The sequence below is a fragment of the Carcharhinus amblyrhynchos genome, chromosome 21 (genome assembly GCF_965287045.1).
Source record: "Carcharhinus amblyrhynchos chromosome 21, sCarAmb.v2.hapA, whole genome shotgun sequence".
Lineage (NCBI taxonomy): Eukaryota > Metazoa > Chordata > Chondrichthyes > Carcharhiniformes > Carcharhinidae > Carcharhinus > Carcharhinus amblyrhynchos.
The window spans coordinates 47,996,209-48,014,058 of NC_137344.1; positions in this window are offsets into that span (position 1 = coordinate 47,996,209).

Genomic DNA, 17,850 nt, shown 5'->3' on the forward strand with positions numbered 1-17,850 from the left:
TTTTCTATTAAACATCTTCAAAGAGTTGACAATAGTTAGTTTCAATATTGTTAACAATATACTGGCGCAGATTATCCTCTAGATAACTAGCTTAATATAATAACAAACTAGCATTGCCTAAGAACCTGGACAGTCTGTTATGATATGTGCATATGGTCGGCCAGACTGACATTTATCGTCTGTTCCTCCAGGTGAGTGGAGAAAGTGTTGGTCAGCTGTCTTCTCAAACCACTTGAATTGATATACCGACAATGCTCTTAGGGAGACTGTTCATAGATCATCATAGAACCCTACAGAGCAGAAAGAGGCCCTTCGGCCCATCGAGTCTGCACCGAACACAATCCCACCCAGGCCCTACCCTCATATCCCTACATATTATACCCACTAATCCCTGTAACCTACGCATCCCTGGACACTAAGGGGCAATTTCTTAGCATGGCCAATCAACCTAACCCGCACAGTTGCTGATGACACAAAGATAAGTGGAAAAGCAAATGGTGCGGAGGGTGTGGGAAGTCTGCAGAGGGATCTGGATAGGCTGAGTGAGTGGGCGAGGACCTGGCAAATGGAGTACAATGTTAGCAAGTGTGAGGTTATACACTTTGGCAGGAATAATAGTAGGAGGGATTACTATTTAAAGGGTGAAAAGCTGCAGCATGCTACGGTGCAGAGGGACCTGGGGGTCCTTGTGCATGAGTCGCAAAAACCCAGTCTGCAGGTGCAGCAGGTGATCAAGAAGGCGAATGGGATGCTGGCCTTTATAGCGAGGAGGATAGAATATAAAAGCAGGGAGGTCTTGCTGCAACTGTACAGGGCACTGGTGAGGCCGCAGCTGGAGTACTGTGTGCAGTTTTGGTCGCTGCATTTGTGGAAGGATATATTGGCCTTGGAGGGAGTGCAGAGGAGGTTCACTAGGCTGATACCGGAGATGAGGGGGCTGGACTACGAAGAGAGATTAAATAGACTGGGTCTGTACTCGTTGGAGTTTAGAAGGATGAGGGGGGATCTTATAGAGACGTATAAGATCACAAAAGGGATGGATAGGGTAGAGGTAGAGAGATTCTTCCTGCTTAGAAAGGGCAGCCTCAAGATAAGGGGGTGCAGTTTAGAATGGAGTTGAGGAGGAACTTCTTCACTCAAAGGGTGGTGAATCTCTGGAATTCTCTGCCCATTGAAGTGGTGGAGGCTACCTCGCTGAATATATTTAAGTCACGGGTAGATAGGTTTTTGACAGACAGGGGAATTAAGGGTTATGGGGAGAAAGCGGGAAAGTGAAACTGATCCACTTCAGATCAGCCATGATCTTATTGAATGGCGGGGCAGGCTCGAAGGGCTAGATGGCCGACTCCTGCTCCTATTTCTTATGTTCTTATGTTCTTATCTTTGGACTGTGGGAGGAACCCACGCAGACACGAGGAGAACGTGCAAACTCCACACAGACAGCGACCCGAGCCGGGGATCTAACCCAGGTCCCTGGAGCTGTGAAGCAGCAGTGCTAACTGCTGCTGTTAGGGTGTTGACCTGACAATGTTGGAGGCAGGGTCCAAGGTGGGATGGAGGAGAAATTGCAGGCGTTTTTATTTATTCGTTCATGTGGGTGTCGGTGGCTGGGCCAGCATTTATTGTCCATCCTTGAGTAGTCGATTTGAGGGCGTTTAAGAGTCAACAACATTGCGGTGGACCTGGATTCACATGTAGGCCAGACTTAATGACATTACTGTTACGAGAGAGGCGGTGCTCGACAGACTGGAGGGGCTGATTGTGGACAAGTCTCCAGGACCGGATGGAATGCATCCGAGGGTTCTGAAAGAAATAGCGGAGGTGATAGTGGATGCCTTGGTGGTTATTTTCCAGACGTCGCTGGATTCCGGGGAAGTGCCGGATGATTGGAAAATGGTTAATGTTACACCGTTGTTTAAGAAGGGTGCCAGGCAAAAGGCGGGGAATTATAGGTCGGTCAGTTTAACGTCTGTGGTAGGTAAAATGTTAGAATCTGTCATTAAGGAGGAAATTGCGAGGCATCTTGAAGGGAATTGCTTGATAGAGCAGACGCAGCACGGTTTCATTAAAGGGAAGTCGTGTCTGACAAATTTACAGGAGTTCTATGAGGATGTGTCTAGGGCGGTGGATAGAGGAGAGCCGGTGGATGTGGTCTTTCTGGATTTTCAGAAGGCGTTTGACAAAGTACCTCTCAAGAGGTTATTGCAGAAGGTCGAGGGACATGGAGTTGGGGGTAGGGTGTTAGCGTGGATAGAGGATTGGTTGTCAAATAGGAGGCAGAGAGTGGGGGTCAACGGGTGCTATTCGGATTGGCGGATGGTGACTAGTGGGGTGCCCCAGGGGTCGGTGCTGGGGCCTTAGCTTTTTACCATTTATATAGATGATCTGGAGGAGGGAACCGAGTGTAGGGTGTCGAAATTTGTTGATGACACCAAGATTGGGGGAACGGCAAATTGTGCGGAGGGTGTGGAGAGTCTGCAGAAGGATCTAGATAGGCTGGGCGAATGGGCCAGGAAATGGCAAATGGAATTTAATGTTGGCAAGTGTGAGGTGGTCCACTTTGGTAGGAAGAATGGTAGGAAGGACTATTACTTACGGGGCGAAAAACTGCAGCAGGCGACGGTGCAGAGGGACCTCGGGGTCCTTGTGCATGAGTCGCAAAAACCCAGCTTGCAGGTGCAGCAGGTGGTCAGGAAGGCGAATGGGATGCTGGCCTTCATAGCGAGGGGGATTGAATATAAAAGTAGGGAGGTCTTGCTGCAGCTGTATAGGGCATTGGTGAGGCCGCAGCTGGAGTACTGTGTGCAGTTTTGGGCGCCGCACCTGCGCAAAGATATTTCGGCCTTGGAGGGAGTGCAGAGGAGGTTTACTAGGCTGATACCGGAGTTGAGGGGGTTGAGCTATGAGGAGAGGCTGAATAAACTGGGCTTGTACTCGTTAGAGTTTAGAAGAATGAGGGGAGATCTCATTGAGACGTATAAGATGATGAATGGGATGGATAGGATAGAGGTGGAGAGACTCTTCCCGCTCAGAAAGGACAGTAGGACTCGGGGGCACAGCCTAAAGATAAAAGGGGGGCGGTTTAGAACGGAGTTGAGGAGGAACTTCTTCACTCAAAGGGTGGTGAATCTCTGGAATTCTCTGCCCGTTGACGTGATGGAGGCTGCCTTGCTAAATATTTTTAAGACGCGGGTTGATGGGTTTTTGATAAGAGAGGGTATTGAGGGTTATGGGGAGAGGGCGGGAAAGTGGAACTGAGCCACGACAGATCAGCCATGATCTTATTGAATGGCGGGGCAGGCTCGAAGGGCTAGGTGGCCTACTCCTGCTCCTATTTCTTATGTTCTTATGTACTAGGTAAAAGGCATGAGTGACCCAAAAATGACAATGGTTTCATGTTTGCCATTCAACTTCCACATTTCTATCAAATTCAAATTTCATTGCATGCCGAGGTGAGATTCGAACCTGGGTTTCCAGCCAGGAACCCTGGATTCCTAGCTCAGTGACAGTGACAGTACATCTAAGCCATCGCTTGCTCCTAGTTTCCCCTACCTCTGCTAAGTTTTAAAGTTTATTTATCAGTGTCACAAGTAGACTTACATTAACACGAGGGGACATAGCTTTAAATTGAGGGGTGGTAATTATAGGACGGATGTCAGAGGTAGGTTCTTTACTCAGAGGGTAGTAAGGGCCCTGCCTGCAGCAGTTGTGGACTCGCCAACTTTGAGGGCGTTCAAATGGTCAGTGGATAGGCATATGGATAACATTGGAATAGTTTAGGTTAGAGGGTCATTAGATTGGTTCCACTGGTCGGCGCAACATCGAGGGCCGAAGGGCCTGTACTGCGCTGGAATGTTCTATGTTCTAACACGGCAATGAAGTTATTGTGAAAATCCCTTCATCACCACACTCTGGCGTCTGTTCGAGTACACAATCAAGCAACTTCTTTTCCTGGACGCACAGCTCTCAGGGACACCAGGAAAATTAAACAGTCAGCATTTCTCAAGTTATTTGGGGTGGCATGGTGGCACGGTGGTTAGCATTGCTGTCTCGCAGCACCAGGGACCCGGGTTCAATTCCAGCCTTGGGTCACTGTTAGTGTGGAGTTCGCACATCCTCCCCATGTCTGCTTAGCCTTCCTCCCCCAGTCCAAAGATTGGCCATGCTAAATTGCCCTTTACTACTGGGGGTATTGGCAGGGTAAATATTATAGGGATGGGGCCTGGGTGGGATTGTGGCCAGTGCAGACTCGCTGGGACAAATAGCCTCCTTCTGCACTGTAGGGTTTCTGCTGGCTCCTTGCAAGTTGTGTAGTGAATTTAAACAAAGAAGTTTATCTAGTACTCAGGAACACCAACGAGTGCATACAGCTCACCTTCTTTGTATTGCCAAGGATGACTAACACATCCTTGCAGCTTCCAAATAAATTTTACACCACCCAATGAGCTAAATCTATGTAATTGAACTTTATAAATCTCCCTGCTTCTTGTTCTGTGCTTCTGTTTTCGTTTCTGATCAGGTTGGTTGAAAAATATAGTTACGTTCTAACTTGTCATCAAAGCAAAACATAGCTTTGAAGTCTCGCAGTTGGCTGGTTTTCACCCTCTGAGCCTCTTCCGTAGCTTTGAGATTGTTATTTTCCGATACAATCCAACAATGACCTTCATCCACAAAATAGAAAGCCCAGCCTGACGGCTCCAGCACTGGGCTGAGTTGAAGATATTAACGGAAAATGTAGAGATTTGGTACAATCACAAAGTCTCGATTAGCGAATATCAAAAGTAAATTGGCTTCGCTAGGTGGAAAACCCAGATCCCACCAGAAGAAAGCGATAAATATATAGCAACGCTGGCTAAAGCAAATAAAACACTTCAGGCTGAGGTTTTCCAACCTCGCCCGCACTGGGATTCTCCAGTCCCGCTGCAGTGAAGGGAGATTTGGCCAATTCTATGTTCTCATTGGTAGTGGGGCGTGAATGGCCAAGTATTCCAGAATTTGAGCTAATGATGTCCAGTTAAAGAATCACCCAATAAGAACATAAGAAATAGGAGCAGGAGTAGGCCATTTAGCCCTGGATCCCGCGCCCGACACCAACCGAGAGGAACCTTTCCCAGCTATGGGTCACCCACAGCTGACTTCTTCAAAAGAGATGCTGGAGCTCAGAGTCGGAGAGAAGGGACTTGCTTTGCCGTTTGCCAGCGACGAGACAGAAGCTTGTCGGAAGTTAGCTTCGGGTCGTCGGGTCCAGCTTGCTACACAATCTCTCGGATAGAGGCTGGTGAATGTAGTCACTGGAACGTTGGCGGAGCTGTCACACCTTGTGGGAGGAGTCACAAACATTTCCCACAGGTGTGTTTTAACTCTTCCAGCCCCGCTGCCTGTACTTCCTGGGCAGTGCAGCGTGTAAGGGCCCCCTCTCTTGACAAAATCCATGAATGTTTGCATAAGATGTGCATGTTATTGATGTTTTTCTCTTTTAATCCACAGGCGCTTCGGTCCGCCTTGTTGTCCAACGAGGGACATACACGCGGTGGGTCGTGCGAGGGCTGCTCTTGGATGTTTCGAGAGTAGCCTAGTGCTTCACATCGTTAGTGTACGCTTAAACTGGACGGGCAAGACGACAGCTCAGTGACTATCACTGTTTGCTGTGCAGATACATGGATTTGGGTCGGTGTCTGTAGGAATTTGCGCATTCTCCCCGTGCTGGCGTGGGTTTTTCCCCGGGTGCTCCGGTTTCCTCCCACACCCCAAAGATGTGCTCTTAGGCTGATTGGTGTAACAAATTGTCCCTAAATTAGTCTCCCCTCAATCTGGTTTCCAATGTGGAGTGCCATAAGTGTAGACAAGGGTCAACATGGGTGGAGGAGGGGACTCACAATGTTAAAATGGTGGCGCGGGCTCGTTGGGCCGAAGGGCCTGTTTCCCGTGCTGTGTTGTTCCTTGTTCTTTGCTCTCAGAGCCTCCTCTTTAATAACCATTCATTCTTGGAAGGTTGGACAAGCGAAAGGTCATTTTGCGACAGATATCGGGCAAGATGTGAAATGGGAGCTATCGGACTGCGCGCTTTTCCTAATATTCATTTCCAATGAAATGAAGATCAGAGAATCAGATATCACTCACTTTATACAGTCGCCCAAAGCCAGAATCGTGGCCACAAAGAAAGAACTTGCATTTCTATAGCACCTTCGCATCTTCAGGATGTTTCAAAGCACTTTATATGTAATAAAATGTTTTCAAAGAGCAGTCACTGTTGTAGGTAACGTGAGCACAGCAAGCAGCAATCCCTCCAAGGCCAATATATCCTTTCAAGATTTACAATCCTAACAGCAGTACACAGAGTGCTCGCAGTCGGCAGTCTACCTTCGGGAGTGCCAGAGGAACTGACACGCCCGCTCAAATACAAGGAAAAGACTCCCTGCTTGGCCCATCAAACTCAAAAGGGACAGCTCTCTATAAGGAGGAGAACCACCCGAAACAAAAGAGAAAGCAGAAAACTCCTTAATCGTATTCCTTTAGACCCATCTCAATGGTTGAAGTCATTGCAGTATCCTGTCCAGGACAGCTGGCAATGAGTGACTCATGAAAGCAACAGAGGAAGGAGAGGCTGTATGCTACAACAGCTGGACTTTACCAGCTCTCTGGAAGGATGGATTATAATGGGCCAAATGGCCTTCTTCATATCCGAGTTATCTTGTAATATAATGAGTGGAGTTTTGAAGTTGGGCTTGGACTGATGACACCTGACTCAGGAAATAAAGAAGTCACCACCCTTCAGCCAATAGTCTGGGGCTTTAAGGTGCCAAGATGTAAGTTCAGAAAATCCTGGAAAGACAAGGGTGACTTTTAAATAGTGTGCAGCTGAGGGGGCTGGGCAGGGTAGTGGCTGGCAGAGACCGCGGGGTGAGACAGTGACTCTGCTTCTAAACTCCTCCCATGTTGGAAAGTGATCTCACAACATGAACAGAAAGTGACTCCGTACAGCTAAAAAGCCTTTTCATTGTCTCTATTTTAATGTCACCCTCTCTCTATTCCGTGTATGGGCCAATGTTGTCTACCTGATACGTTGCAAGAAAGGATGTCCCGAAGCATGGTACACTGGGGAGACCATGCAGACGCTACGGCAACGGATGAATGACCATCGCTCGACAGTCACCAGGCAAGACTGTTCCCTTCCTGTTGGCGAACACTTCAGTGGTCACGGGCATTCGGCCTCTGATCTTCGGGTAAGCATTCTCCAAGGCGGCCTTCACGACACACGACAGCGCAGAGTCGCTGAGCAGAGACTGATAGCCAAGTTCCGCACACATGAGGATGGTCTCAACCAGGATCTTGGATTCATGTCGCACTATCTGTAACCCCCATGACTTGCCTGGGTTTGCAAAACCTCACCTACTGTACTGTCTGGAGACAATACACATCTCTGTAACCTGTGATCAGTGCTCCTTCCACTCACATTGTCGGCCACTTTAGGACTTGAACAGCAGGTTAGGTGTAAAGATTCGCATTCTAATCAGTAATCTGTAAACTCTCTGTGCTTTATATGCTCTGTCTGAGGCCAGAACTCTCCATTCACCTGACGAAGATGCTAACCCGAAAGCTTGTGAGTTTACTATCAAATAAATTGGTTGGACTTAAACCTGGTGTTGTCAGACTTTTTACTGTGTTTACCCCAGTCCAACGCCGGCATCTCCACATCATGCCCATCAAACACTCCCAGGACAGGTACATGGCCATTGTTTATTTTATTCCTTCATGATATGTAGCTGTTGATGCCAAGGTCACCTTTTGTTACCCATCGTTAATTGTCTTTGAGAAGGTGATGCTGAGCCATTTTCTTAAACCACTGCAGTTGATGTGGTACAGGTACACCCAAAATCCTGTTAGGAAGGTAAGTGGTTTGGATGGGTGTTCCCATGTACCTGCTGCTCCTGTTGTTCTAGATAGTGGAGGTTGTGTGTTTGGAAGGTGCTCTCGAAGATGCCTTAGTGAGTTGCTGCAGTCCCTCCAGTAGATGTTACACATGGCTGTCACTGTGTGTCCATGGTGGAGGGAGTGAATATTGAAACTGGGCTGCTTTATCCCACACGGTCCTGAGCTTCTTGAATGTTGTTAGAATTGCCCTCATCCAGAAAATCCCATCACATTCCTGACTTGTGGCTTATGGAATTCAGGAGGTGAGTTACTTGCTGCAAAACTCCTAACCTCTAACCTACTCTTGTAACCATAGCATTTATGAGCAGTCAGCTATGTTTCTGGTCAATGGTGTCATAATGACTTGCTTTATACAGATAATGACTTTTCGATCTACTGCCTGAATTGAACTTTTGATCTAACCCCGTGCTGTACCTGTCCTGGGAATGTTTGATGGGGGGACAGTGTAGAGGGAGCTTTACTCTGTATCTAACCCCGTGCTGTACCTGTCCTGGGAGTGTTTGATGGGTGACAGTGCAGAGGGAGCTTTACTTTGTATCTAACCCCGTGCTGTACCTGTCCTGGGAGTGTTTGACGAGGACAGTGTAGAGGGAGCTTTACTCTGTATCTAACCCCGTGCTGTACCTGTCCTGGGAGTGTTTGATGGGGACAGTGCAGAGGGAGCTTTATTTTGTATCTAACCCTGTGCTGTACCTGTCCTGGGAGTGTTTGATGTGGGACAGTGTAGAGGGAGCTTTACTCCGTATCTAACCCCGTGCTGTACCTGTCCTGGGAGTGTTTGATGGGGGGACAGTGTAGAGGGAGCTTTACTCTGTATCTAACCCTGTGCTGTACCTGTCCTGGGAGTGTTTGATGGGGGACAGCGTAGACGGAGCTTTACTCTGTATCTAACCCCATGCTGTACCTGTCCTGGGAGTGTTTGATGGCTGACAGCGTAGAGGGAGCTTTACTCTGTATTGTAAGGGGAAGCTGATGCAATTTTTGAGAAAGCGTGCTGACAGAGCGGGAAATCGAGAAGTGAAATATGCTGTATAAACGCTTTGCAGGGGCAGGTGCTCAAAAACAAGCATGAAGTCAGTTGCTCGCACTCAAATTAGTCATGGGTTGGGTATGATAAAGAAGCAGTTACTGCGAACCATAAAAAGGAGGAATAGGCGCCAAAGATAGAACAAGGGAAGAGAGATGTAGGAGGGTGAAGCTAGCTGAGCAGTTCACGATAAGGGAGCGTGGAAACCAAGGACAGAGCTAGCTGAGCAGTTCACGATAAGGAAGCGCGGCGCGGGAGCCAATTAACAAGGGAAGGGAGATGTATGATAAACTGCATAGGCATATAAGGCAGAATCATGTATTGTGTGTGTGTGTGTACCTGCGGGACTGCACCCTTTCTTGCAAGATTGAATAAACTGACGTAGAATGACTCCGCCGTGTCTTTGATTTCAAGAGCAGGGGGGGAAAGGGAAGTGGGATCGGTGTCCCCAGAGGTGTCTCTTTGGATGGGCTCGATGGTTGAAACCTAACGGTGACAACTCAGCCGATCGAGTTCCCCCCCAAGGATTGAGTCAGTTGCTCGGGTGTAATCCATACAAACTGACTGGCCTCGGGTTGGGTACCTCCTACTTCTCACACAGTATCTAACCCCATGCTGCACCTGCCCTGGGAGTGTTTGATGGGGGACAGTGTAGAGGGAGCTTTACTCTGTATCTAACCCCGTGCTGTACCTGGCCTGGGAGTGTTTGATGGGGGGACAGTGTAGAGGGAGCTTTACTCTGTATCTAACCCTGTGCTGTACCTGTCCTGGGAGTGTTTGATGGGGGACAGTGTAGAGGGAGCTTTACTCTGTATCTAACCCCATGCTGTACCTGTCCTGGGAGTGTTTGATGGGGGACAGTGTAGAGGGAGCTTTACTCTGTATCTAACCCCGTGCTGTACCTGTCCTGGGAGTGTTTGATGGGGGGACAGTGTAGAGGGAGCTTTACTCTGTACCTAACCCTGTGCTGTACCTGTCCTGGGAGTGTTTGATGGGGACAGTGTAGAGGGAGCTTTACTCCGTATCTAACCCCATGCTGTACCTGTCCTGGGAGTGTTTGATGGGGGACAGTGTAGAGGGAGCTTTACTCTGTATCTAACCCCGTGCTGTACCTGTCCTGGGAGTGTTTGATGGGGGACAGTGTAGAGGGAGCTTTACTCTGTATCTAACCCCATGCTGTACCTGTCCTGGGAGTGTTTGATGGGGGGACAGTGTAGAGGGAGCTTTACTCTGTATCTAACTCCGTGCTGTACCTGTCCTGGGAGTGTTTGATGGGGGACAGTGTAGAGGGAGCTTTACTTTGTATCTAACCCCGTGTTGTACCTGTCCTGGGAGTGTTTGATGGGGGACAGTGAAGAGGGAGCTTTACTCTGTATCTAACACACATTGCAGTGACTTGAGCTCACAGTCCAATACGGCTGCACAATTTGCATCACTGTACCTTCCACATTCCAAACCATTGAGATGGTGACCACATACCTGCAGAAACCCATCAAAGACATGGACATCAGGGGAATATGAATGAACTACATATTCTGTTCCATGAACAAAGCATCAACGTGCCTTATGTACTCAATGCTGTGGAGATGAATACTTATCCAAATCACTGGAACAAAGGGACACTGACTGAGGAGGAATTCCTTGACATGATCTACTCAAATTACAACTGGAGTACATTAGCCCCGATCATATTTAAATATAGTTCTCTGACAAGCCTAGTGTTTGTGTGTGTCAGCATCTGCCCTCCCTGCAGCTCAGGTCAACTGAGATGCTGAGGGAACAAGCCCTGAGTGGATGTTTTCTCTCTCTCTCTCTCTCTCTCTCCACTCAATATACAAGCTTTTGAACCCTGTACACTGATTGTCACTAACAAGTGTCCCAGATAGAGCTTTCTGAAAAGGATTCAACTCAGCACTGGTATCTCCTGACAGTAAAACTCAGCAGATTAACAGCTGTCTCTACCTTTACCACGCTGTGAAGCTGGAAGCATTCAGGACATTGAGGGAGAGTGCCACCAAATCCAACCTGAAGCATGTGCTATCTCCAAACTTCATGAACTATATAACCTTTTCATTTTTTGCACTCCAACACAATCTATCCTCACCTACTCTGCAATCTATTTGTGTATGCGTGAAATTCAAGTGTTTGTATGTGTGCGTGTGTGTGTGTTTGGGTATGGGTGTGGGTGTGTGTGTGTGTGTGTGAATGTGTGTGTGTGAGTGTGTGTGTGTCTGTCTGTGTGAAGGTGTGTGTGTGTGTGTGTGTCTGTGTGAATGTGTGAGTGTGTGTCTGTGTGAGTGTGTGTGTGTGTGTGAATGTGTGTGTGTGTGAATGTGTGTGTGTGTGAGTATGCATGTGTGTCCGTGCATGTGTGCGTGTGTGAGTATGCATGTGTGTGTGAGTGCATGAGTTTGTGTATGTATGTGCATGCATGTGTGTGTGCGTATGGGTGTGTGTGTGTGTGTGTGTGTGTGTGTGTGTGTGGATGAGTGTGTATGCGTGAGTACATGTGAGTGAGTGTGAGTACGTGCGTGAATGTGAATGTGCGTGTGTGTGTGCGTGTGTGTGTGTGAGTGTGTGAGTGTGTGTCTGTGTGAAGGTGTGTGAGTGTGTGTGTGAGTGTGTGTGTGTGCTTGCAATTTTCATGCTCTGTACAACCAATCAACTACTTGGCAAATCTATACTTTATAAAAAAACAAACTGTTGCAGTGGAACAGGAAGTAGGAAGAGACAGAGCCACCCAAGCCTTCCTCACCTGCTGGTAACAATGCAACCCCCCCCCGGGATGTAGCTAATGGGGGATTGAGCGATGGTAATGCCATTAGATGTCAAGGAGAGATGGCTACATTCTACCTTGATTGCGATAGTCATTGTTTGACACTTGTGTGGTGTGAATGTTACTTGGAATTGAACAGTCCAAGGCTATATTTTATCCTGGTTTTGTTGCATTTGGAAATGGATTGCTTCAGTATCTGAACAGTCGTGAATGGTTCTGAACATTGTGCAACCATCAATGAACATTTTCACTTCTGAGGGATATTGATGAAGTAGCTGAAGACGGTTGGGCCCAGGACAGTAGCCTAAGGAACTCCTGCAGTGCCGTCCTGGGATTGGGGTGGCACAGTGCTTAGCACTGCAGCCTGCCAGCACCAGGGACCCAGGTTCAATTTCAGCCTCCGGTGACTGTCTGTGTGGAGTTTGCACATTCTCTTCGTGTCTGCGTGGCTTTCCTCCGGGAACTCTGGTTTCCTCCCACAGTCCAAAGATGTGCAGGTTGGATTGATTGGCCACACTGAAATTTCCCCTTAGTGCAGTGGGATTACTGAAGTCAATAGATGTGGTTACAAGGATAGGGCTTGGGGGGGGGATTGTAGTTGGTGGAGGCTTGATGGGCTGAATGGCCTCCTTCTGCACTGTAGGGATTCTACGATACTATGAGCTGAGATCATTGGTTCAATGATGGGCCAATGACATTTATGGCGTTGATCTAGGTAACTTCAAAGCTGAGATGAGAGTGGAAGCCTCTTGGAGAGATTAACACGCCCAGAACAAACAATAGTCTGCCCTGTGCATCACAAGGAATCCCATATGTTGTTCATGTGTCCTTCTCTCCTACTTTTCCTGTCTTTTCACATTACAGTTTCTCTATCTCACATCATAGTTGAGATATGTAAGAGGAAGCCATGAGATATCACCTTAGCGATCTTACTGAAGGTGAAGCATCCTTCGATAAATGTTTTTGACGGTGGTGGGGTGTTGCGTTCCACATCAGTAATTGGAAAGTCTGTTCATATTGATCTCTTGTTTCTCTGACTCTCTGCCAACAGAAATATTGCACATTACAGGCAGCAACTTGGAAATGTATAAGATATTGATTACTCAGTGAGAGACCATGAAATCACAATGTCCCTTGTGTGATTGCTAATGAGTGCAAACTGCTGCTTCATCCCCACAATTAGATATCTCCCAGACATCACTATATTCCGAGGAAAGGAGAAGTCGTGAATGTAATGGACAGGATTGAGAGAGAACTGGGACATTTGTAACTTTTCCCTTCTGTCCGTAATCAGCGTGGTTTTTGAGGAGCGAGATGTTTCTGAGAGCCCTGAAGTGCATGGACAATTTAAATATCAGCAGCAAGCTTCTGTGGGTTCAAATAAAGAGGATTATGCAGTCAAGCTGTACAAGTGTGGTGATAAACTGTTGGTGAAATTGTCCCCTCCCGTCCTTGGTTCTGTGCTGGGACCAGAAAGTAGGAGTGACTCTTACTGCGGAATAGAGAGGGCTGGTATATACAATCATGTGCTCCCTGCCTTATCATTTATGCATGAGTTGTGGCAGGTTGTACACTCCATGTTTGGGTGTTTAACAGTCCCCGTGACAGGCCTTCATTAAAGATGCTCATACCTGGAAAAGGTTTGAGCAGGAGAAGACAGCAACCTCTGGCTCACCACATTCAGCGATACAATCCTGGTGTACCTCTCTATGATCAGGAGATGCTGGCGTTGGACTGGAATAAATACAGTAAGAAGTCTAACAACACCAGGTTAAAGTCCAACAGGTTTATTTGATAGTAAACTCACAAGCTTTTGGAAACGGTGTTCCTTCGTCAGGTGTGTGCAAGGTTCTGGTCAGAGAAGGGGATATAAAGACACACACAGTTTACAGAATACTGATTAGAATGCGAGTCTTTGCAGCTAACCTGCTATTCAAGTCTTAAAGATGCAGACAATGTGAGTGGAGATAGCATTTGCATAGGTTAAAGAGATGTGTATTGTCTCCAGACAGGACAATAAGTGAAGTAGTGCGACATGAACCCCAGATCCCGGTTGAGACCATCCTCATGCGTGCGGAACTTGGCTATCAGTCTCTGCTCAGCGACTCTGCGCTGTCGTGTGTCGTGAAGGCCGCCTTGGAGAACGCTTACCCGAAGATCAGAGGCCGAATGTCCGTGACCGCTGAAGTGTTCGCCCACAGGAAGGGAACAGTCTTGCCTGGGGATTGTCGAGCGATGTTCATTCATCCGTTGCCGTAGCGTCTGCATGGTCTCCCCGGTGTACCATGCTTTGAATGGACCTACCTCACGTTCAGTTGATCTTTCTCTACACCCTAGCTATGACTGTAACGCTACATTCTGCACTCTCTCCTTTCCTTCTTTGTGATGGCATGCTTTGTCTGTACGGTGCGCAAGAAACAATACTTTTCACTGTATACTAATAAATCAAATCAAATTCAAAATAGGCTTGTCGATTGTCAAGCTGGATAAAGTTAGACAGCTTAAGGAGGTGACGTAATTTAAATACAGGGAATGATGTTTTTGTGACTCAGAGCCAACAAAGATCAGACAGATTTGATTGATAGGTGTAGGACACAGGATACATTCAAGTCCTCTAAGATGGGCGGCGAAAAGACTTAAGAATCTGCGATTTGCATGCAGTGTGTGAGCTATTGTAACTAAAGACATTTTCATCAGGTCATTGAAAGGATCTGCTCTGGAATTTAATGTTGAATAGATGGACTGCAGCCGATATTTCAGAAGTATTTCTTTAGCTGTGAAGTGTTTGAAACCTGCTGGCGGCGAACAGCCTACACAATTCTTTATTTCATTTGTATGCAATCACTGAAAAAAAAAGTATCGTCTGGCTGCAATAAAACTGGCAGTTTACAGTGTCGATAGTAGGTTACAGATAGTGAGAGGGAAACTGCGAAAGCTCATGAGTTTACTATCAAATAAATCGGTTGGACTTAAACCTGGTGTTGTCAGACTTTTTACTGCAATAAAAGTATCAAATCAAGGGATAGAATGTATTTATATAAATAAAGAACAACACAGCACGGGAAACAGGCCCTTCGGCCCAACGAGCCCGCGCCGCCATTTTAACATTGTGAGTTCCCTCTTCCACCCGTGACCCTTGTCTACGCTTATGGCACTCCACATTGGAAACCAGATTGAGGGAAGACTAATTTGTAATTTTAATTTAATTTTAAAAAAATGAGCTGAATGTCCAGGGCTATCAAGTGTTTAGGAAGGATAGACAGGAGGGAAAAGGGGGGGGCGTAGCTCTGCTGATTAAGGATAGCATCACGGTGGTAGCAAGGGATGATATTGGAGCCAAGGAGCAGAGGGTGGAATCGTTGTGGGTGGAGATTAGGAACAGCAAAGGGAGGAAGACGCTGGTGGGTGTCGTCTATAGGCCCCCGAATAATGATCTGGAGATGGGGCGGGCTGTTAACGCGCAAATAAGTGCGGCGTGCAGGAATGGGACGGCCGTAGTTATGGGGGATTTCAATCTGCATATTGATTGGTCGACCCATGTTGGACGTGGGGGGCTCGAGGAAGAGTTCTTGGAATGCTGCCGGGATAGCTTCCTCGAACAGTGTGTGTTGGAGCCGACGAGGGAGCGAGCTATCTTGGATCTGGTGCTATGTAATGAAGCGGGTAGAATTAGGGACCTTGTGGTGAAGGATCCTCTTGGGGAGAGTGATCATTGTATGGTGGAGTTTCTGGTGCAGATGGAGGAGGAGAAAGTGGGTTCCCGGACACGCGTCCTTTGTTTGAATAGAGGGAAATACGGTAGGATGAGAGAAGAATTGGCGAATGTGGACTGGGAGAGCGCGTTGGAGGGAGGGTCTGTTAAGGAGCAGTGGAGGATCTTTAAGGAGATCTTTCTTGGTGCTCAACGGAAATTTATTCCGATGGTCAAAAAGGATAGTAGGAGGAGAGGTAATAAGCCGTGGATAACAAAGGAGGTGAAGGAAAGTGTTAAACTAAAAGCGGAGGAATTTAGAGTAGCTAAGAGTAGTGGGCGAGAAGAGGATTGGGAGAGGTTTAAATGTCAACAAAGATTGACAAAGAAGTTGATAAGGAAGGGTAGGAGAAACTATGAAGCTGGGCTAGCGCTTAATATAAAAAAGGATAGCAAGAGTTTTTATAAATATATAAAAAGGAAGAGGCTGGCTAGGGTGAATGTTGGTCCTTTAGGCGATGAGAAAGGGGACCTAGTGGTAGGGGATGGGGATATGGCTAAGGTATTGAATAACTTTTTTGTTTCTGTCTTCACGGAGGAGGACGTGAATAATTTGCCGGGTGTTAGCGATAGAAAGGTGGTAGGACTGGAGGGTCTTAATGACATTACTGTTACTAGAAAGGCGGTGCTCGACAGACTGGAGGGGCTGATTGTGGACAAGTCCCCAGGACCGGATGGAATGCATCCGAGGGTTCTGAAAGAAATGGCGGAGGTGATAGTGGATGCCTTGGTGGTTATTTTCCAGATGTCGCTGGATTCCGGGGAAGTGCCGGATGATTGGAAAACGGCTAATGTTACGCCGTTGTTTAAGAAGGGTGCCAGGCAAAAGGCGGGGAATTATAGGCCGGTTAGTTTAACATCTGTGGTAGGTAAAATGTTAGAATCTGTCATTAAGGAGGAAATTGCGAGGCATCTTGAAGGGAATTGCTTGATAGAGCAGACGCAGCACGGTTTCATTAAAGGGAAGTCGTGTCTGACAAATTTACTGGAGTTCTATGAGGATGTGTCTAGGGCGGTGGATAGAGGAGAGCTGGTGGATGTGGTCTTTCTAGATTTTCAGAAAACGTTTGACAAAGTGCCTCACAAGAGGTTATTGCAGAAGGTCGAGGGACATGGAGTTGGGGGTAGGGTGTTAGCGTGGATAGAGGATTGGTTGTCAAATAGGAGACAGAGAGGGGGGGTCAACGGGTGCTATTCGGATTGGCGGATGGTGACTAGTGGAGTGCCCCAGGGGTCGGTGCTGGGGCCTCAGCTTTTTACCATTTATATAGATGATCTGGAGGAGGGAACCGAGTGTAGAGTGTCAAAATTTGCTGATGACACCAAGATTGGGGGAACGGCAAATTGTGCAGAGGGTGTGGAGAATCTGCAGAAGGATCTAGATAGGCTGGGCGAATGGGCCAGGAAATGGCAAATGGAATTTAATGTTGGCAAGTGTGAGGTGGTCCACTTTGGTAGGAAAAATGGTAGGAAGGACTATTACTTACGAGGTGAAAAACTGCAGCAGGCGACGGTGCAGAGGGACCTCGGGGTCCTTGTGCATGAGTCGCAAAAACCCAGCTTGCAGGTGCAGCAGGTGGTCAGGAAGGCGAATGGGATGCTGGCCTTCATAGCGAAGGGGATTGAATATAAAAGTAGGGAGGTCTTGCTGCAGCTGTATAGGGCATTGGTGAGGCCGCAACTGGAGTACTGTGTGCATTTTTGGGCGCCGCACCTGCGCAAAGATATTTTGGCCTTGGAGGGAGTGCGGAGGAGGTTTACTAAGCTGATACCGGAGTTGAGGGGGTTGAGCTATGAGGAGAGGCTGAATAAACTGGGCTTGTACTCGTTAGAGTTTAGAAGAATGAGAGGAGATCTCATTGAGACGTATAAGATGATGAATGGGATGGATAGGATAGAGGTGGAAAGACTCTTCCCGCTCAAAAAAGACAGTAGGACTAGGGGGCACAGCCTCAAGATAAAAGGGGGGCGGTGTAGAACGGAGTTGAGGAGGAACTTCTTCACTCAAAGGGTCGTTAAACTCTGGAATTCTCTGCCCGTTGAAGCGGTGGAGGCTGCCTCGCTAAATATTTTTAAGACGCGGGTTGATGGGTTTTTGATAGGAGAGGGGATTAAGGGTTATGGGGAGAGGGCGGGAAAGTGGAACTGAGCAGCGACAGATCAGCCATGATCTTATTGAATGGCGGGGCAGGCTCGAAGGGCTGGATGGCCTACTCCTGCTCCTATTTCTTATGTTCTTATGTTCTTATTTAGGGACAATTTGTTACACCAATCAGCCTAATAGCACATCTTTGGGGTGTGGGAGGAAACCGGAGCACCCGGAGAAAACCCACGCCAGCACGGGGAGAATGCGCAAACTCCCAC